This window comes from Lagenorhynchus albirostris, chromosome 16, assembly GCF_949774975.1.
Source record: "Lagenorhynchus albirostris chromosome 16, mLagAlb1.1, whole genome shotgun sequence".
In the NCBI taxonomy this organism is placed as follows: domain Eukaryota; kingdom Metazoa; phylum Chordata; class Mammalia; order Artiodactyla; family Delphinidae; genus Lagenorhynchus; species Lagenorhynchus albirostris.
The window spans coordinates 76,383,840-76,405,492 of NC_083110.1; the positions used below are offsets into that span (position 1 = coordinate 76,383,840).

Sequence of the window (21,653 nt, forward strand, 5' to 3'; positions counted from 1 at the left end):
CACGGAGACGGAGGGCTACAGGGAGTCGCCCCTTCCACCCCATCACCTGCACCATCACCTTCCTCTTTCCCAATCCAGATCCTGTTGGCTAACTCCGGAAGCCCTTCCAGGCCGGAGCCCCGATCAGGGGACTCTCTGCCTGCAACCTCGGAGGCGTGGTGTCTCCGCCTCGTCACCCCGCAGTTGGAACAGCTGGGCAGCTTCCCCCGGGCTCAGCCTGCCGGGCCAGGGAGACCCTGAACCTCTCCTTCCCTGAGCAGACGCGAGATGCTCAGCAGCAAGGGTGCCTGGGGCTCCTTTCTAGGGGAGCAGATGCCAGCAAGGGGTCAGAGGTTAATGGGCGTAAGAACACTACCACTGGTAGAACAGCCATCTTTCATTGAGGACTTACGTGAACAGGCAACGAGGCAAATGCCTTTAACAATGATCCAATCTCACCCTTACAACTGTGAGATCGGCATTATTATCAGGCCCATTTTACAGATGAGGAAATAGAGATGTAGGTGACTTGCCCAAAGGCTCAGAGCATGAGTGACAGAGCTGGAATCCTCCCATGTGACCCCCATGTGGGTCTCTTCTCAGAGCAAAGCCGAGTGGAGCCGGCCAGGGGACACCCAGGTGGGAAAGACAATGTGTGCCTCACCAGGGACTCTCTTCTGGTGGCAGCCCCTGTGGTCAGCCCTGGCCCTCTGGTGGCTTCTCTGTCACCGAGGCACCAGTCACCTCAATCCTGCTCCCCTGGGCACCAAAGACCAAGACTTTCCCTTCAGTGGGACTCTCCCAGACATGAGGGAAAGCTGTGTGAGACAAGATGGGAAAGGCACCGTGGCCGAGTGTGAGCCTGGAACGCAGGCAGAGGAACTCGGACTCTGCCCTGTTTCCTGGGGAAGGGAGGGAGGTGTCATTAGGGCTGTGCCCGCGACAGCCGGGAGAGATGGAGCAGGAGATGGCACAGCGGGGGTCCAGGTGTGGAGCCGCAGCCTGAACGGGGGGAGAGTAGGTGGGGATGGGAGGAGAGGATGGAGACCCGGCCATCGCAGGGGAGTGGCAGGTCCTGAGGCTGAGGGACAGACAAGTGACAGTCCCCTCTCCGAGGGCCTCACACAGACCTCTCTACCCCTTCAGCCCTTTCCAGGTTGGTTTCCTAAACACCACGGATATGAACTCACTTTCCAAAACCACACTGTCCAGTTCAAATTGCCTGCTGAGGTGGCAACATTCCACCAGGGCATCCTCCAGCAGGGTGACCGGCTACCCACGCACAAAAGTAGCATGAAGGGCCGACATCAATACCGCGCTGGAGTCCAGAATTGGCCCCGAAGAGCGAGGGCTCAGGGGCAAGGACTGCAGCGAGGAACCCCCTCCAGAGGACCCAGCCAGGAGCAGGAGAGGGCCTGTCCTGTGAGCTGCAGGGGCTGGGGCAGGGCGGCAGCTATGGCCCAGCCGTCCCCTCAGGGCACACACATGGCTTCGCTTTGTAAAACGTGGCTTATATCTTGAGAAAATTACACAAGTCATCATCTAATACGCGGCCTGGGACGGTAAAAATTCAGCCTCCTTTCTGGGACTCAGACTGCCAGACTCAGGCCCCTCGAGGTTTCGTAGCAAGTCTCTTAGGTAAGAATGTGCCAGGTGGAGCCTTACTGGGAAATGATCCGGGTGTCCAAAGGCCTCACACATTCTCAGCCATGTGTGGGAGAAACAGAAAAGCCACGGCCAGGACTCGGCAGAGGGGCCGGGCCCAGCACATCCATGCGGAGCGTTTCCAGATGCGTCATGTGATTCTCACTAAAGGTGGGCTGATTAGCCCATTTTGTTTATTTATTTATTTATTTTAATAGAAAAGACTCTGATTTTTTTCCTTTTAATTTTTTTAATTTATCTATTTTATTTATTGGGTCTTTGTTACTGCGCGCAGGCTTTCTCTAGTTGCAGCAAATGGGGGTTACTCTTCATTGCAATGCGTGGGCTTCTCATTGCAGTGGCTTCTCTTGTTGCAGAGCACGGGCTCTAGGCCCACGGGTTTCAGTAGTTGTGGCACGTGGACTCAGTAGTAGTGGCTCGCGGGCTCTAGAGCACAAGCTCAGTAGTTGTGGCGCACGGGCTTAGTCGCTCCGCGGCATGTGGGGTCTTCCCGGACCAGGGCTCAAACCCGTGTCCCCTGCATTGGCAGGTAGATTCTTAACCACTGCGTCACCAGGGAAGGCCTCGGCCCATTTTAAAGATTAGGAAACTGAGGTCCACAGAGATCAGCAATGGGTGACGCAGAGGTAAAAATCAGAGCCAAGATTGAATTCCAGTTCTTTAAAGGCCTAGAAAATTATTCTCTGCTTTGGAATTGTGTTGTCCACTGCAGACAAAGCACGTTGGCTTTCTCAGAGACCACCTTCTCCTGGGAAGCGTCTCCTTTCAGTTAAAATTGAAATATGAACACCTACACAAGCTCTCACATGGCCCAGGTAGAGGGGAGGTTGGTGTTCTGAGAAGCGCCCCTGAGAATCCACAGCAGAGCAGACACCAGCCACGTGTCCTTCATTTGACTGGGCTCTTCCAAGAGGCTCCTCCTGTTGGCACCATGGAGGGCTTGGGACAGCCTGCCTGCTCCCTCCCCACCGGGACCAGCTCCAATGTCCCCTGTGTTTTCTCTGCTGATGAACCAACGGGAGGCCCTGCTCCACCCCCACCCCATTCGGGGCTAAACAGAAAGACAAGAGGGAATGAGCAAACGTCACCTCTGAGAGCAGGTGCCGACCTGAGGCCCTGGGGACTCTTGGGGGATGTCTACCCAGACCTGAAGAGGGAGGGGCAGTGCCTGGCACGTGGTAGACAAAAACGTGTTATTGATGAGAAAAATGCCAGGCAGTGGGAAAGAAAGCCATTCTCAGGTTCCACGTGAGGTGAGTGCCAAGAAGTCTGAAGGAGTGATTCTGAGTGCAGCAAACAAGATTAATTCGTAAGATAATTCCTAAAACAGAACTGTGCCTTCCAGGACAACAAGGACTTCATGGTAAACTCAGAGACGACCGGGACTTGGAGAGACCTGGATGACCACCTGACCGCCTTCCCCGTCCCCAACTTTTGTGGAGAGGCTGTTAGGAGCCTCTGATCACTCCACAGGTGGGTCCACACTTCCAGATGAGGACGGGAAGGGCTGGCTAAGCCGCAGCTTTGGGTGGGAGAGTGCAGCCGAGATGGGGCTGCTTAAATGCTCCTCCAGAGGAAGGAAAGCAAGGGCGCGAATGAACTCAGATTGTCCCAGAAGATAGCAGAGGTATGCTTCAAGCGCACACCCAGCCTATTATAACCTGCTGATACCAGGTGCAGAGGCTACAGTGATAGTTTAAAAAATAATAATTTCCCAGACTGATCACCGTATTCGCAAAACCCAGCCAGCTGTCCGGGGCACTGTTCCAATGGAGGAAGGAAAAGTCCTACAGGATGTAGGACAATTTTACCCCCCAAGAAACACGCAGGAAATGAAAGAGTCTGAACATTGGGTCTGGCCAAGGTGGGACGGGACTCCAGGGCCCTGCAAATGAGAGCATGGCCTCAGGGGCAGAAGACCTGGAGCTGACGTGGGCTGCCAGGCACTAAGCCTCCATTTCTTCACCTACAGGACTGGGGCAACAGTGCTGCCTTAAACATCGCTTGACTGTGAAGATTCAATTAGATGAGGCATATAAAAGTGTGCTTTGCAATTTGTAAAGTACCTACGAATAAATATATAAGACCTTTAAAATAAGAAATGTATCTCTACCCGCTCTTAAGGCAGCAACTCTCTCAGAGATAACAATGAAAACAAACAAAATGCAACACGCCAGAAGCCCGGCAAAAACACAGACTTTATGTCCTACCAGAATCCAAGGACCTGAATCTAGTTCGCAGTCTCAGCTTGCGATCTGCGTGACCTTGGGCAAGTCATTTTCCTCATTTATAAAACAAGGAAGAAGGAACTGGAAAACCTCCAGGGTCCCTTCTAAGCCAAAAGTTTTATGAATCTGTACTCTGTGCTACCTGCATAAGCTTCTGGGGAAAATGCATCAAGTAGTATTTCCTATGAAATCACCACGAGCGAAGTAACATTGCTTTACACATTTGCTTTGCAATTTCTTTTCTCCTTCTATCCCATATCTATCTGCTGGAGTATTGTCTATCATACACCTAGAGTAGCAAAACGATATAATTAATAAGGTTAAATTAATAGATAGATGCTGACTTTTGTGCCTCACAAAGAGAGAATATACCTTTTTCTCAAATGTATATTGATGGAGCATTTGCAAAAACTTATACTTACTTATCCAAAAAGATAACTCCTCTAAATTACAAAGAGCAGAAATTGTACAAGCCATTCTCCAAACCACAAAATCCAACAAAAGCTAGACTGGAATGCTGGAAGCCTGAAAACCAAAAGTAGGTAGATAGATAGATAGATAGACAGACAGCCCATCTGAAAACTAAAATAGTTTTCCTTTTGGGTTCAGAAAATGAATTATAAATACAACAGAAAATTAGAACATGACTTGTCAAAACTTATACCATCAAAGCTGTGTTTGGAGGTAAATTCATAATATAAAGATGCCTTCATTATTAAAATAAAACAACAGTTTCCACTTCTGGGATGACTGAGAGAGTAACTCCATGGAACCAGCAAAGCTGACAAAAACTATTAAAAAAAAAAAAAAGAACAACCATTTAAAGTCTCTGGGAACTGTCCTAAGGGCATATGACAAACAAAGAAACATCTACTCAACAAAATCTACTAAAACTCAGTAAGAACAGCAAGAGTCTGTGGCATTTCAGCCACAAGCTGCTCTCTCCCTCCACGTGGGTGTGGCCAAGAAGTCGGGGCTCCCTCACCCTTCAAATCCTAATAAAGGCTTACATGTCTCACCAGGAGGGACAGGCCACCAGCATTTCTCATTCCCCCCAACTCCAAGTCGGGAAGGCTAAATTCCTGGTGAGTGTGACTGAGAGGTCGGGACAGCCTTCCTCCCGGCCACTCTCACGGGACAGAGGCTCTACCCCAGGCCAGGCAGGCCCAGAGGACTGGGCCCCCAACCACTGGACCACAGCTTGCTCATGGGGCACAGTTTCCAAGAAGAGGCAAGCTGAGGAGGCCAGGGGCACCCAGAACTAGAGCTCAGAGGGTTTGCACAGGGGGGATTCAATCCATGAGAAAAGAAAGCTCTCTGAAGTGCTCCCAAAGGAAATGACTTTATTTAAAACAGAATGTGAGGAAGTTCATGCCTAAGGGCACTCTTGAAAACAACAGCCTCTCTTAATTAAGAACAATAAGCCAAACCCAAGGTAGATAGTTCACCAGAGAGAACCGGGAAAGAGACAGCCAGGAGCCCATGCTACTCTCTCACCTCGTCCCAGCTTCCCCTTCCCCACCCTCCCTTTCCTCAAGTCCATTCTCTACATCTGCGTCTTTATTCCTGTCCTGCCCCTAGGTTCATCAGAACCTGTGTGTGTGTGTGTGTGTGTGTGTGTGTGTGTGTGTGTGTGTGTGTGTGTGTGTGTGTGTGTGTGTGTGTGTGTGTGTGTGTGTGTGTGTGTGTGTGTGTGTGTGTGTGTGTGTGTGTTAGCATACGGTATTTGTTTTTCTCTTTCTGACTTACTTCACTCTGTATGACAGACTCTAGGTCCATCCACCTCACTACAAATAACTCAATTTCGTTTCTTTTTACGGCTGAGTAATATTCCATTGTATACATGTAAGGCTCTAAAATTGATTGTGGTGGTGGGTGCACAATTCGGGGAATATACTAAAAACCATTGAGCTGTGCACTTTATTTTTTTATTTTTAAAAACATTTTACTGGCCTATAGTCGACTTACAATGTTGTGTTCGTTTCCGATGTGCAGCAAAGTGATTCAATTATACATATACATATATTCGTTCTTTTTCAGATTCTTTTCCCATTTAGGCTAATACAGAATACTGAGTAGAGTTCCCTGTGTTAGAGCTGTGCACTTTAAATGGATGAACTATATGATAGGTGAATTGCATCTCAACAAAATTGTTAATAAAAAAGGAATACAAAAAGTGAATGACCTCCATATTCATCGCAGTATTATTTCAAAGAATCCAGTCTCAAGAAAGAAAATAATGCAATAAAAACAAAACTAAAATAAATAAATAAATAAATAAATAAAAAACCAAAACTAAATGACTTGGACAATTGAAAAGATGACGGAATTAATTTTAAAAATTAATTTTTGGACATCTTGCCACTCCTGTTTCTCTTTAAAACAGTCCGGATTTCTACGAAATGGTTTCAAGTGCTCCCTGAAAAACCCTCATTGCTAAAAACCTTCTCTTATTTGACTCTGACTTTGAATGGAAAAGAATTTCCACTGGATGCTCCCAGGAGAGCAACTGTTCCCTCAGCTGTATCTTCTTCCTCTGAGTAATTCCCTATCAAGTGCCCCACAGGTGGGGCTGCCCATCCTGGGTTTTGCAGTTCCACCATCAATATGGGCCACACCCAGATGTGATACAAGTGCAGCTTCCCAGACAGCCTGGGAGAAGCCAGTACTCAGCTCCAAAGGCTTCTGGTCAGATCCCGGCCCTGGAAAAGAACCTCATTTTCCCAAAGATCCTTTGGACTAGGTCACCGCCCATCACAGTGTGATCAGAGGGATGTGAAACTACCTGCCTGAAGAAGAAATTCTCTCATTCAGGAACCTCAGGTCCATTAGATTCTGTCACTTACTAGGCAGGTCATCTGGCCTCTCTGACCCTCAGTCTCCTCATCTGTGCAATGGGTGTACTATTGTAAGGATTAAGTAAAATATTGTGAGAGTGCTTGGGACCTACTTCCTTTCTTCCTCAACTGTGGGCCAGGGGCTCACACCACTCTCCTGTCCTATCCTTCGGCTGCCTTTGCTCCTGTTGGGGAGGAAGAAATTTTTCTCTACCCTTCTAGGTTCTTCTGGCAGGTCTAAGAAATAAATTGACATGAGAAAGATTAATAGGAGAAAATCAAACAAAAGTTTAATAACGTATATACATGGGAGAGACCCAGGAAAACTGAATAACTCACCAAAATGGCCAAAGTCCTCACTTTAAATGTCACCTTCAGCTAAAGACAGCAGAGGATGTTGGGAGTAGTGGCTTGGGACTTCGAAGGGGCGAAAGGCAATTCACCTGGAGATGGAAAAGCACGTGTTTAGTAAATAAATGTTTGCTGGGGCCCTGCAGAGACAATGGGACACAGAGTAGACTCTGATCTCTAAGTGTTCCCCTACCACACCTAGCTTGTATTCTCTGCAGACGTCTGGTGATAGCTCTATTCCTGTAATAGGCCCTCCATCTAAATTTTTCAGGCGATTAGGGGGGTAGTTCAAAGTTTCTTCCTGAGTCTTTTGGGCCTTGATAATTTTCAGCGTGAAATAATCTACATGCCAGAGACATTTTAGGGTGACAAATTTTGTTTCCTACACTCCAGACTCGATCCCATGCTTAGAGGTGGCCTGGGTTCCAAGGAACCCCAGGGTCTCCAATTAAAGGCTGCTTAGTCTGACAAACTTAAATTCAACCAAAGGTGAGTGACCCAGGAAGTAACAACCACATCCAGTGAAATGGATAGGGACCATCGGGGCCCCTGCCCCTTCTGTCTGCTGTCTGGGTTATGGAACCGAACTTAGTAGCCACAGCAGGGCTGGTGAGAGGTGACGGATGCCAGGCGCTGGATACCCTTGACTAAATCCGATACCCACTGGTGTTTATAAACCCAGCTTCTGGAGATCTTCTCTGAAAGCCAAAACTCTTGGTCGGGTTGGAGGAAAATAATCCAATGTCCAACCCGAGACACAGCAACAGTGCCGTCATCGCTCCCCACATGAACCTGCTTCACCCAGCAGGGCGCTAGCACAGCGGACCGTTTAGCTGCCACCACCGGTTCTCTCTGGATGAGCAACAGAGCACAGAGATCTCCCGAGAGCCCACCCAGAAATGTTGCCCTGGCAAAGCCCCTGCTGCCTGGGGAGAACGTGGGGAGCGGGGAGGACTTGGGAGTCAAGGTGAAATCTTAGAGCAGGGGGACACTCAGGCCACATCTCCTGCTGCTGATGGCAGGTGGACATGGTGCCCTCAGACCAGGCCACCGGACAAGGTCTAAGACAGCCGCCCTCCCGGGGAGGTCCGGGCCCCATTAGAGGTGCAGCAGTCCTGCAGTTAGCCTGATTTTTCTCTCTACACAGCTGTGAAAGGACAGTTTTTCAGGCCCCCAGCAAAGCCTGGCACCTCTGCAGAGCCAGGGGCAGAGAAGGGGACTCTGGTGCAAGAGTATTGCTGGGGAGGCTGAGGTCCCAGCAGGATGGGAGACCTTCAGCCTTCTGAGGCCTCTGATGCTCTGCTCTGCGGCCTGGTCACTGGGGGCTCTTCCCTCCTCTGACTCTGTCATGGATTGAATCATGTCCCCCCAAAAGATATGGTGAAGTCCCAACCCTTGGTACTTGGAGGTGACCTTATTCGGAAATAGGGTCTTTGCAGATGGTTCTAGTGAAGTTAAGATGAGCACCGGGGTAGGCCCTTCATCCAATATGATTGGTGTCCTTATAAGAGGATCAGATCGAACACAGAGACACACAGGGAGAATGCCACGTGACGATGGAGATTGAAGCTGCAGGGAGAAGGCAAGGAAGGATCCTATCCAGAGTCTCGAGGGAGCACAGCCCCGCTGAATCCTAGCCTCTAGGACTCAACACAACTCTCTCACTGGGCTCCAGCATGAACCGCCAAGTCAAGAGACTTCTAGTTATTTCTACTTTTTCAACAGCGGGAAGAAAACAACTTGGATCTGAAAAGCAGAGGGAGAATTAAGAAACTAAGAGACTGGATTGCTCTTGCCTTAAGCCACCCAGCACACAGGGCTTTGCTGCAGCTAACACGGGCCCCAAATTCTGAGGCCTAATCCCACCCACCACTTCTATCCACCTCCCACAGGGACACAGGGACGGTGGGGGCGTCTGAGAATCCGCGCTGGAGAAGGAAGTCAGCTGGGGGTGAGGGAGGTGGTCCAGGGGTGTGCAGGACAGGAGAGGGTGGGCACGATGGAGAAAGACAAGGGGGTGCTGTCTCCTGGCAGAGCGGGGCCCCAGAGAGTGGAATCAGGTAAACAGAGGAAGCCTCAGATCCTTTCCAGCTGTGGACTCCGAAATGGCTGGGCCTAGGATCGAATCGTCTCCCCTCTGCTTTTTTGAAACCCTGGAGTTCCTGCCAACAGAACAAAAAGAAAACCCCAAACACACCTATTTCCCATCTCAACATATATTTGATAACCCCAGTGTCCTGCCTTTCCCCAGACTATAAATGACTGCCTCCCCCCAACCCCCAGCCAAGCTCACTCCGGGTTCCACACGACTCTCTCACTGCATCCAGCCTGAACCTCCAAGCCAGGAGAATTCCAGTTACTTCTACTTTTCCAGCAATGGGAGGGGAAAAAACAACTTGGATCTGAAGAGCAGAGGGAGAATTAAGAAAGCGCCTCAGCTCCAGGCATTTTTTTTAAACCGCTAACTGGGCAATGAATAATTTATAGCCAAGAATGTTTGTAGGGGGATAAAACTGTTGACAAGTCAAGAAAGCCTCTTAGCAGCCTAACGGAGCAATCCATCTTCAAGAAGCACGTTTCAAATGCATAGTGTGTGAAGATGCTGGTTGAGGTTGTTTCCTTTCTCCTCTTTTTTTTTTTCCTTTTTTTATCTATATGGAAATCAGTGGGTGCTGAAATATATTTCACTTCAGCATGAACTGGGGCTGAATGATATCTCAGGCAAGAATTAAATCATCGCTTCATACTGCAAGAAATGAACACCAAGCCAGGCAGAGACCCTCGGCGCCCGCAGGGGAGGAGAGCAGGGACTTCTGGGGAGCTGAACAGAGGCATTGGTATTCCATGCAGGACAGCATGCAAAGCCCAGGCTCAGACTCACCGGAGCAAGGGGGTGATGGATCCGGGAGTATGTTCCTCGGGGAGGGCCCCAAGCAAAGTGGTGGTGATTACACAGCTGAGACCGCCTCATCTTTGAAGAGCTGGCATCCTCCCCAAGTCCTCCTAGATCTGGGCATCAGGAGGGCACTGTGAGGACTTTGTGACATCGGTGGCTGGACCGAAGACAGTACGCCAAGGATCCTGACAGCTACAGGGTCAGTCTTGTATCAAGCACCTACCATGTTCCAGGGCCAAGCTCCCTTCTGGAGATCCTGTTGCTCAGTCCTCATGTTGGCTCTCTGGTTGGTGCTAACTGGGCCGTTGCATCCCTGCATGCCCCCCCTCTGCTCCAGCAGGGCAACTTGGGAGCCAGAGCTCCTGGAGGACTTGTAACATTGCTAAACATCACACAGGTACAGGAGGATAGAACCTGGCCTTGAACCTATGTCTCACCCACATACTTATTCATCTCCTATGGTCTTATGGAGGCTGACTTGGTTTTCCAGAAATCGGCAGGTATTAGGATGCCCCCCCCATATTCTCAGCCCCTCAATGCTCCCCCTACCTGCTTTGGGCCCCTGACTGACCAAGGTTCGAGTGGTTCAGTAGGCTGAGACCCAAGTCTAGACCACAGCCAAGCAGCTCCCCTGGGGACAGGACAGGTGAGGTTGGCACCATTCCTCATAACTGTATTAATAATCTATTGCTGTGTAACAAATGACCCCACGCTCAGCAGCTCTAAAACAACAAGCATTTTCTATCTCATGGTTTCTGTGCACTTGGATCCCAAGGGCAGCTTGTCTGAGTCCTCTTGTTCAGGGCCTCTCACAGGGCTGGAACCGAGGCGTCTGCTGGGGCTGCAGTCATTTCAAGGTTCAACTCTCAGCTCACCGACATGGCTGCTGCCAAGGTTCCATTTATCACAAGGTGTTGGATTCGTGGCCTCGGTTCCTCACTGGCTGTTGGCTGGAGACATCTCTCGGTTCTTGGCTATGTGGACCCCTCCATAGGACAGCTCACAACATGGCAGCTGGCTTCCCTCAGAACCAGCAAGAGAGCAAGTGTCACCCATAATGGAAGCCAGAGACTTTTGTAACGTAATCTCCAAGTGACACCCCATCAGATGTGCCTTATTCTTTCATTAGAAGCAAGTCACCATGTCCAGTCCATACTAAAGCAGAGGGCATTACATGATGGCATGAATGACCGGGAGGCTGGGATCGTTGGCAGCCGTCTTGGAAGCCGCCTACCACAATAACCAGCTGTATTTGTTATCTAGTGCCGCATAACAAATTAGCCCGAAGCTTCATGGGTTAAAACAGCAGTAATTATTTATCACCTCTCACAGGCTCTGTGGTCAGGAATTCAGAAGCAGCTTGGCTGGACAGTCCTGTCTAGAGGTCTCTCATAGGACTGCAGGCAGATGTCAGCCAGGGCTACAGTCTTCTAAAGGCATGGCTGGGGCTGGAAGGTCCACTTCCAAGCAGCCCACTCACATGGCTGGCAAGTTGACGCTGCCTGCTGCTGGTGGGAGTCCTCAGTTCCTGAATGTCCTCACAGGGACACAGGGCTGCCTGAATGTCCTCACAGCATGGTGGCTGCCTTCCCAGGGCCTGCAATCCAAGAGATCAAGGCAGAAGCTACAGTGCTTTTATGACCCAGCCTCAGTGTTCAGTCACACACAGTCACTTCAGCAGTGTTCTAGTAGTCACACAGGTCAGCCCTGTTCAATGACAAAGGGGGCCACGCAAAGGCTTGACTACCTGGAGACGAGGGTCACTGGAGGCCATCTCATAAGTCAACTACCACATCAACAGGGCAAGCCCACCACAGGGTGGAATCATAGTGCTGCAGCCAGGCAAAGCCCAGGCATATCATACTCTCTGTAGTTTTCCTGAATGTGACTGGCTCTCTTGGGCCCACGTCTTTGTGATCTTCCCTCTACTTGTCATTCTTTCTCCCACAGCGAGCTCCTACTTAACCTACAAAGCCCAATTCAAATGTTACCTCCTCCATGAAGTCTTCTCTATTCCTCACACTACTCCCCTGACCTACCCCACCCACAGCATGGCTGTCTCCCCCTCTGTGGGTCCCTATGCAGCTTTTTAAATGCCTTTATTGTCAGCCCATATCTCAGCATCTGTCTGCTTACCCCATGTGCCTGGGATTCCAGGGACCACATACCTTCACCTGTGGATCCTGAGCAACTGGCCAGCCCACCCACAGTGGGCACTCAGTCACTGTAAGATGGAGCCAATTAAATGACTTGCCACAGCTGCAGCTGGTCAGCTCCAGAGCTGCGCTGAGGCCAGAGGCAGGTCTCCTGCCTCCTCGGCCCTTTCCCACAGATAGTGGTGGGGCGCTTTAAACACATGTCCTGGGGTGAGCACCTCCCTCGAGCCCTCCCTCAGGCCCCGCCCTCCCCCAGGGCCCCTGGTGGGGACCACCCTGGGCTGCCATCCCAGCTCCAGGAAGTGGACACTCCACCCTATTGGCTCTTCATCCAGAGCCAGTACACGCCACCTGATCCCCACCTGCCTCGCTCCCTCCTGCAGGGTCCATGGTAAACCTTGCCCCCAATCCTCCACCAAAGCTTAGCACAGGCTCTGACCCAGTGGAAGGTCCTCACGGGGTGGGGGCAGAGGGCAGGCAAGGAGTCCAAGACGGGGCTGAATGTGATCGATGAGCAAGTTTCAAACCAGAGGCCTTCCTGCTGCCCTGTGGGAAGAACTGCCTTCCTGCTTCCGGGAGGATTCGACCTATTAAATGCACAGATGCTCAGAGAGGTGCTCTGCACCTAGAGACGCGTTGGTCACCTGAGCAGCTCTGTAACCAGGCCAGGGCAGTAGGCTTCCTCCCCTTCTTCACCTGATGGAGAGGAAGACTTTCAGCTCAACAACACAGCACGGTTAGCCTGGAGGACCCATCCATGTGGGCTCGTCTGGACGGTGCTCCCCCCAAAGAACAAGGGTGTCCCGGCCTGGGACACAGAGTAGCCCAAGGGGGAGGCAAGACAGAGCCAGAAGGGTGCGGAGAAAAGGGAACACTCTTGCACTGCTGGTGGGAATGTGAATTGGTACAACCACTATGGAGAACAGTATGGAGGTTCCTTAAAAAACTACAAATTGAACTACCATATGACCCAGCAATCCCACTACTGGGCATATACCCTGAGAAAACCATAATTCAAAAAGAGTCATGTACCAGAATGTTCATTGCAGCTCTATTTACAATAGCCAGGACATGGAAGCAACCTAAATGTCCATCAACGATGAATGGATAAAGAAGATGTGGCACATATATACAATGGAATATTACTCAGCCATAAAAAGAAACGAAATTGAGTTATTTGTAGTGAGGTGGATGGACCTACAGTCTGTCATACAGAGTGAAGTAAGTCAGAAAGAGAAAGACAAATACCGTATGCTAACACATATATATGGAATCTAAGGAAAAAAAAAAGTCATGAAGAACCCAGGGGTAAGACGGGAATAAAGACACAGACCTACTAGAGAATGGACTTGAGGATATGGGGAGGGGGAAGGGTAAGCTGGGACGAAGTGAGAGAGTGGCATGGACATATATACACTACCAAATGTAAGGTAGATAGCTAGTGGGAAGCAGCCGCGTAGCACAGGGAGATCAGCTCGGTGCTTTGTGACCACCTAGAGGGGTGGGCTAGGGAGGGTGGGAGGGAGGGAGACGTGAGGGGGAAGGGATATGGGAACATATGTGTGTGTGTGACTGATTCACTTTGTTATGAAGCAGAAACTAACACACCATTGTAAAGCAATTATACTCCAATAAACATGTTAAAAAAAAAAAAAGACAGAGCCAGAACAGGGTGGGGGAGGAGCTGGGGGGCAGACAGGAAAAGAGGGCTGGGGCTGGACCAAAAGGACCCCCAAAGGCAGCCCCCTCTACAGTCAGCAAGCAACCTTGGGCTCAAGTGTTTTTCCATCACTGGCCCCTTCATGGATTCTGCCTGTGCTCCAGCTCTCCAGGACACCTGGCAGGGTCATGTGATTTGGGGCCCCCAGAGGTTTGGGATTCTGTAGATCTGGGGGAATGGCATTTTGTTTTAATATCTCACTACTCACTTGGATATAAACCAGGTTTAAAAGGCCCTACTCTGAAGGCAAAACCACTAACCCCAATTTTCTGATACAATCCCCATTTCACAGAACTTAGCAATGAAGGTAATTTATACAAAAATGGAAATCATCCTGTTTTTCTACCTATTAGGTCCTTGATGCAAATTAATTTACATATTTAAAAATCTGTTGACGAATCTGGTGATCCAGTTTGAGGTCTTGCAACGTTCTGCCACTCTATGCCAAGGGTTTCTTGGTTGTTAAAAAAGAAGGTGGGGAAGGTCAGCTTCAGAAGGGTTTCCAGAATGAACCCTTATAACGGCTTCTTCCAAAATGGGTTTACACTGATCCCACTCCCTCATTTCCTCTCATTCCACTTCATGTATAATGGCTTCAGAGTCTACAGAACAAGCTAGAGAATTAGGCCTGAATATTTGATCTCCCTGGACTGAAGGGCCACGTCTGGAGTCCGTGCTGGTCTTGGTCATGTTTCCAGATCTATTACAGTCCCCTCTTCTAGACCAGCCTCTGTGTGACAGCAATGGTGGGTCTAGGCTTCCTTACAGTTATGCATCTCTCGTTTGGACCAGTGCCTGGCACACAGAAGGTGCCCAAGAGTATGTCCCCTCGTGACCTCTGTCAGGGCTCCCTGGATGCCAGCTGCCCATCTACCGTGTGACAGGGCAATGCCTCACCCCTGACAACACGTGAAGCCCTCAGAGGAAGGGGCCAGTCACAGCCCTCCCCAGACGGTGAGCCCTGGGAGCTGGCTTGTGTCCCCTCTGTGCAGCACCCCCTGCCCCTGAGGCCCACCTCAGGGGGCTTCAGAGGTGGCTCAGAGCACAAACACCCCACACCATCATTCCCTCCAAATCCCCGGGTGACAGATACCGCCCAGATAGCAAACGTTGTGCAGCCAAAGACATCATGACCAGCTACGTATCGTTTCTCAAGGTGGCCCCTGGGAGGAGCGCTCCATCCCTGCCTCTGGACCACAGGCCTCCCCCATGGGTTGGGGGCCATCAGATTCTGCAGGGGGCTCATCTTCACGGTCATGGCCTAGGGCTGTCCCTGAAAGGTCCAGAAAGGAAAGGGCAACCTTGGCAAAAGGGAAAAGCAGGGCAGATCCTCACAGAAGGCATGTCCTTGACCCTCATCTGACCTTCATCCAAGCAGCCAACCTCAACGCACAGTCCAAGAGAAACCAGGACCTCAGTCGGTCCTGCTGGCCTTGCAGACATTGACCGCGGACCACCCAGCCACACACCTCCGTCCCATCCCAGGAGGGGCCCAGCCTGTCTGCCTGCCTGTGTCTGCGCCAGAAGCCTCCGGCCCCCTCCAACTGGACCCTTTGCTTCTTAAGATACACTCCGTGTAAGAAGCTTCTACTTTACTGAAGACCACTTGCCATGGTCAGGGGTGCCAGTCACAGAGAGCGCGTGGCACAGACCCGAGGACGGGCGCCGCCGTCTTACCTCCAGCAGCCGCCGGGGGCGCACATCTCCCCAACCCCCCAGAGCCTCCCCCGTTTAACGTTCTCCCGGGAGTTCATCAAACGAAAACCCTGGTTCTGAGGTGGAAAAGCCTCTTAGGAGGCTAATAGCGAATGGATAGAGCAGTAACTGTAATGATTTAATTCCTCAAGGATGGCTAAACAGGCTGCTGTTTACCAAAGCCTCAGTGGGTAATTACTAACGGATAATTACGAAAAGCTGCCAGATTACAGCTGCCCCAGAAAGGGCCGCAGCCCCAACCCGCTCAAGGCGCTTTCTGGGAAGGACCCAGGCAAGAATCTCCACTGCCCTCTCTTCTCGCTCCTTCCCTGGCTCTACCATCACTGGAAAGCTCCCCTGGGTGATTATCTCCCCAGAGACACACACAATGCCTTTAACCCGGCTCCGCAAGCAGCCTGTTTCCCTGTCCCTCTCCGGTTAGAAGACAGAGGACAGCGGTACATTTGCTCTAGGAGCACAGCTCTGGGACAAGCTTTGATGGAGGGGCTCAGGGGGTCCCCTGCGGCTCAAGCCCTCCCTGGCTGTCTGGGAAGGTGGAGGGCACGCTGAGGTTGGCCCTTAGGGACCACTGGCCACCTGACCAGGAAGTTGGTCCCAGAGCCCAAGAAAAGAAAGGAAGAAAGTGTGTAACCCATATACAGAGTGGGCCTCCTGGGGCCTCCCCTGCTCTCACCCCCAGAGGTCACTACATCTCCCATCCTGTGTTCCTTCCCCAACTCCAAACACACCTCCACCATCCCTCCAAACCCCCTCAGCCACAGGCGCTCCCAGCCCCAGCAGGACAACAGCCCACAAATTATGTCATGACCAGCTATGGTTCCTCGAGCTTGTCCCTGGGAGGAGCTCCCAGCCTTACCAAGGGTGTTCGGACCAGAGGCCTCACCTGCCTGTCCCTCGGGTCACCGGGCCCATCAGATTCTGCAACGCGCTCATGTTCACGGTCATTCTTGGGGCTGTCCAGGGAAAGAAGATGTTCTCTGTTGTCATGATCATTGGTCATGGTCACCTTCAAGGTCATGGTTTGGGGTTTTTCCTGGCCTGGGACTAGGTCCTACCTGCAAGTAAAGATATTCTCTGTGGTCATGGCCATTGGTCATGGTCATCTTCAAGGTCATGGCTAGAGGCTGTTCTTGTCCTGGGTGAAGATGTTCTTTATGGTTATCCAGTCCAGGCCAACAGCTCCATTCTTGCATGTCCTGTAATACCCATTCAAGTGGTCCTTCAGCTGCAGGAACAGGGAGCTCCCTATGCCCAAGTCCACCCATCCTGTGGCAGGCAGTTTCAGGAGGAGGTTTCCCCTACACCAGGCCAAAAGTGGACCCTTGACCTTTGGAACTAATCCAACAGCCTCAGGGAGCTCAGAACAGTCTTTGCTTTTTCTCTAACAAGACTTCAAACATCAGAGATGCTTCTTCTGTCCCACACAAAGTCTCCTTCATTCCAGGCAGAATGTATGACGCTTTGGCCATTTCTCCAATGCCAGGGGTCCAGGTGCCCTTGCCACCAGGGTCACGCACCATGAACAGACACTATCTTGCTCTGTCCTTCTGTGGCATGGTGCCCAAAATGAGCTGATGGGATCCAACGTGGCCCAGCCACGCACAGAGCTGCAGGAGCACCCCTCCCCCCACCCAGGCCCTGCCCAGCTGGCTCCTCCCCCCACGGGCTTCTGTCCCGCTTATGACAATGAGGGCGCTGGCTCTCCCAGGGAGCGTTTCAGATGCTGGGGACTGAAGCCTACTCAAATCAGCTCACAAAAAGTGGACTTTAGCCAGAAGTCTGAAAATATGTCAAGGAACTGAGGGCAGAAAGTGCAGGTATGGAAAATGGTGACCCGATGCTGGCTGGGACAACTCAATGGCCTTCTCCAGCCCTGCCCCAGCCCGGCCCGGGGCTGCGCGGTTTCTCCCCGCTCCTCTCTGATCATCGGATTCTTCATTCTTCCCTCTCCTCCAGAACCCTTTTCTCTGCACCTGCTCAAACCCTCAAACATGGCCGCCCTAGCTCCAGGGCCACCATCCAACTGATGAATGTCTCCGGTCCCAGTCCAAAATTCTGGGGGGGAACGAAGCTGATGAGCTCATCTTGCCGAAAGACTGGATCTCCTTGGATCAAGTCTCCTCTCTGGTCCAATCAGCTGTGGCCCAGGAGGGGTGAGTGCCAGTGTTCAAACATGGGGCTAACCCAGGGGGAGGGCGTGGGAGCAGAGCTGCCCCTGCCCAGGGATGAGCTATCTATGCTGCTGTGCTAGTCCTTCCACGCCTCCAGCCCCGCCCCCACTCACAACGGGACCTGATACAGGGCTCGTCCCCTTAGTCCTGAATCTTTTCCTTTTCTAAGATTGTCCGTCTCAGCCAGTGGGGTCATTGTCTAATCCTAATTCTGGCTTCTAATATAGATGCTGTCCACCCTCATGCTGTTCAAAATCTGACGCCTGTGTCTCGTGGGTCCCCATATGAGCTGCTAACCACCGGCCTAACCCAAGCTGGATGGGCATTGCTGGGGCAACCTTGGGTTCTGGCCTAGGGCTCTGGTGGCTGGAATCCAACCAACTGGATTGTGGGCAAAGTTCCTGTCTCTGCTGTCCCCACCCTGGCCTTGTCCCTCCTGCCACAGGCCTGCCCTCCGATAATCACACTGCCCCATACCCCTGACTGAGTCCCAGCCCCAGCCCGTCAGGGGTCCCCAGGGGGCAGCTCCGATCCCAGCCCCACCCATTCCGAAGACCTGGAGGCCTCAGAGCCTCTCTGTGGGATCCTACTGGATGGCAGAATGAGCACACATTTCCACTTGAAGTGTTTTGACACAAAGCACTGCTGAGCAGGCAGCCTGGGCTCCTCCATTCAGAAGGCGGCCCTGCGTGACAGGCTGAGAATGAGGAGAACTTCAGCGCTAGGGACCCCTCATCCGGGTGCTGGGCAGTCACAGGGACATGCGGAGAATTCACCAGACTCTGAGGACACGCTTCTCTGCCACTCACCTCCCCAAAGGCAGGGAGCACCTCACAAATGCACATCCCAGATACACCAAACAGGCAGAAAGAGCCTCCCGCTAACCTGGGCAGCCCCCAGATTTTCAGAGCCATCTCAGCAGGCTTGGTGGGGCTCGTTTTCAGGATTTCCATGAACATTTTCATGACCACGTGAAAAAAAATTGCATTACTAATTCAGTTTCTACGGAAAAAAAATTCCAACTTGCTTTTCTAACTTAAGGTTTTTCAGGAAGACAGATAAGACTTCCTGAATCTGGAGGCAGTGGGTAAGTCATTACTCAGACCATGCTTAGGAATGTTCTGGTGGTACAGCCGGCTTCCTGCTCAGGAAGAGGGATAGTGGGGATCCAGGCCCCTCTGACCACATTTTCCAAAACTGGCCCTTTTACAGCTCTTTCTTCCAAGCTAGTATGCTGTGATGATGGCCATTAGACGATAGTAAATGGCCAGTAGGGGAAGTTGGAGGGAAGCAAGATCGCGGGACGGGGAGGGTCGGGCTCACTCCATTCTCCTCTCCCCCAGCCCAAAACTATCTACCTCGTCACGCCCTGGAGACAGGTGGCACGTGGCAGGCACGCCTGGGTCCACCTCTGACCCTGCTGCGCCTTGGGGACAGGTGTCACTCCCACTGCCCTGGCCCCGACAGTGCCCGCCCCAAGCCTGTGTCATGCATGGCCGAGCACACAGCCAGGAGGGTGGGGTTACCCCCAGGGGCAAACCTCAGGCATCGGGCGAGGAGCCAGCAGGTGGCTTGGCCCTGCATCATCTTTCCTGTGGACAGTCCGCCCCCAGCCTGCAGGTCCCCGTGGAATCGGGCATCATGGCCCCAGCCGTGCCCTCCACTACCCAGGGTTAGCTTTTCCCCTTTTCTGTTCTACTCCCTGCACCCCCCTGCCCCATCCGGCTTCCAGGAATCAGCTCCCAGCAAGCTTATCGGCCCCCAAATCCTCATCTCGGTCTCTCATGCCAGGAACCCAAACTAAAACACTGTCCCTCTCCCCGCCCCCAGGGGTCCACACGAGGTCTGGTGTGGAATCGACCCCTCACCCCCCATAAACATGCGCAGGATGAACTAAGGAAGCACCTGTTTTGTGCTTGGCGACATGAAGTTCCCTCCGGGACAGTCACACCAGGAAACTGTTACATAAACTGGGTTTCCTGATGCCCTGGCCCCGCCCTGCCCATCCTCAGCTGTATCCCAGCCAAGCACAGTCGCCCTCAGCGGCCACCGTGGTGCTGTCCGCGGGCCCAGCGGGGAGACTCAAGGCCAAAGCCGGCCCTTGTCTCTGGGCCCACAGAGCTCTCGTTACCGAGGCCGCCACCCAGACAGGCTCATTCCTGCCTCGCCGGCCCACGAATGGCTCCATGGGGAATGTCGGGGCCATAACTGCTTTCTGCCCAGTGTCTGTCTCGGGTTCAGACACAACTCTCCCGGGGGGTGGCGAAGGACACGTTCACACAGGTCCACATCAGAGGCCTGGACACAGACGGAGGCAACACCCAACCCCCAGTCACCCTCCCAAATGCCTTCCAGAAGAGTCCATTGAAATGAAAGAGCAGGCCTCTCTGGGGACCAGGCAAATTAGAACACAGGAAGCAGAAAGACTGCACAGGAGAAGGGATCCTGCCCAGGGGTCCTAAGCCCAGAGTCTGCCTGCTGGCTCTGCCGGACAATTCCCCTCCCTCTCCAGGCCTCAGTCTGTCTGAGGAAGAAATGAGGGGCTTGACCTCACCTCCACCCAGAGGCTAGCCCAGCTCTGACCATTGTTCCCTGAACCGTGACCCCAGAGCACCAGGTCTGGGAGGTGGAGGTGGATGCTCCCTGGAAAACGTGTTCATTGGTCCAGTATCCTTGGGGGGCCCTGCACACAGGAGCCCCCTCTTAGAGACTGTCGTGGCACCACTAAAGGTCCTGAGAAGGCCTGCAGCCCAGAGTCCATTAACGTGTGGAGCCCAGAGTTTTCCTAATTCATGTGACCACAAAAAGGCTTTTCTCCAAAGACTCCTACTACTTCTAACACGCATACTGAGAGCTGATGACCCAGGCGCTTGACACTGTTACCAAGGTTCTTCTGAGGATTCTGTCTCCTTGGGATGTAGGGTCAGATGAATCCGCTCTGATAACAAAGGTCCTGGCGTAGAAAGACAGGTGTCTCCAGATGTGCGTCCAGAACAATAGTCTAAGGAACAAAGAAAGGAAACACCTGAAACCTTGAAGGGTTGCTCGTTCCCGTTTGTGATTGAGGGTGCCCAGAGGCGGGGGCAACGGGCATCTCCACCTGGCTGGCCCTCAGCCAGCAGTTCCCTTCTCCCGCCAGCCTCAGTGTGTCCAAAGGTGGAATCGGGGGCTTGGGAAGACTGCCCCAGGCGCCAGCCGAGCTCTGACAATTGCTTCCCCAACCATGACCTCTGGGGGAGAGAGACAGACGTGCTGAATCCACACATCCAGCGCGAATCTTAGCTTTCTGGCCCCAAACCTGCCCCTCCTTGGGGGCCCCATCTCGCCGCCATCTCCCCAGTTGCCCCAGACAGAAATAAAATGTCACCCTCCTCCCCAACCCGCCCACCACATTGCCACGCCCAGTCTCCAACGCCTAGTAATGCCACCTGGTAAACAGCCCTCAAACCCTTCCTCTCATCTCCATCCCCTCCATCATTCAACAGCAAATATTTACAGAGCACACCCCACGTGTGAGGTCACCACCTTAATTCTGCCCGACGTCCCCTGTACAGAGCGTCACAAGAGCCTCCACAGGCTCTTTCCAAATGCTGCCCCCAGAGCCTCTTTCCAAATGCAGACCTCAGCGGTCCCATGGCCCTCTGGGTCCCATCCAAACTCCTCAGCCTCACGTGGTCTGAGCACAGCTGCCTGCCTTTCCTGCTCCTCCGACACTCACCCTTTCCTTGATGCTAAGATGCTGACAACCGCATCCATTGCAAGGCGCTCCGGAGAGGACCAGCTAAGGTAATGCTCACAAAACACAGAACCAGTATCACAGCGTGAAGGGAAGCATGCAGGATAGCACGCTTCTGTTTACAGAAAGAGAGTCTGGCATTCAGTCCCCCCACCAGCAAGGTAACACCTCCCCGAGCTCATCCTTTCCAACACAGAC

The 21,653-nt window shown here is 52.2% G+C and overlaps 1 long non-coding RNA gene across 2 annotated transcripts in view; it reads right to left on the minus strand.

The window, feature by feature from the left end:
- Nucleotides 1-21,653, minus strand: part of LOC132507146 (uncharacterized) — an 87,329-nt gene that overhangs the window by 22,878 nt on the left and 42,798 nt on the right. For both annotated transcript variants that reach the window (XR_009536082.1, XR_009536081.1), the window contains exons 2-3: nucleotides 20,603-20,720; nucleotides 7,049-7,152 (exon numbers count right to left, since the gene is read on the minus strand). This is a non-coding gene — a long non-coding RNA (uncharacterized LOC132507146). The remainder of the gene's footprint in view (nucleotides 1-7,048; nucleotides 7,153-20,602; nucleotides 20,721-21,653) is intronic.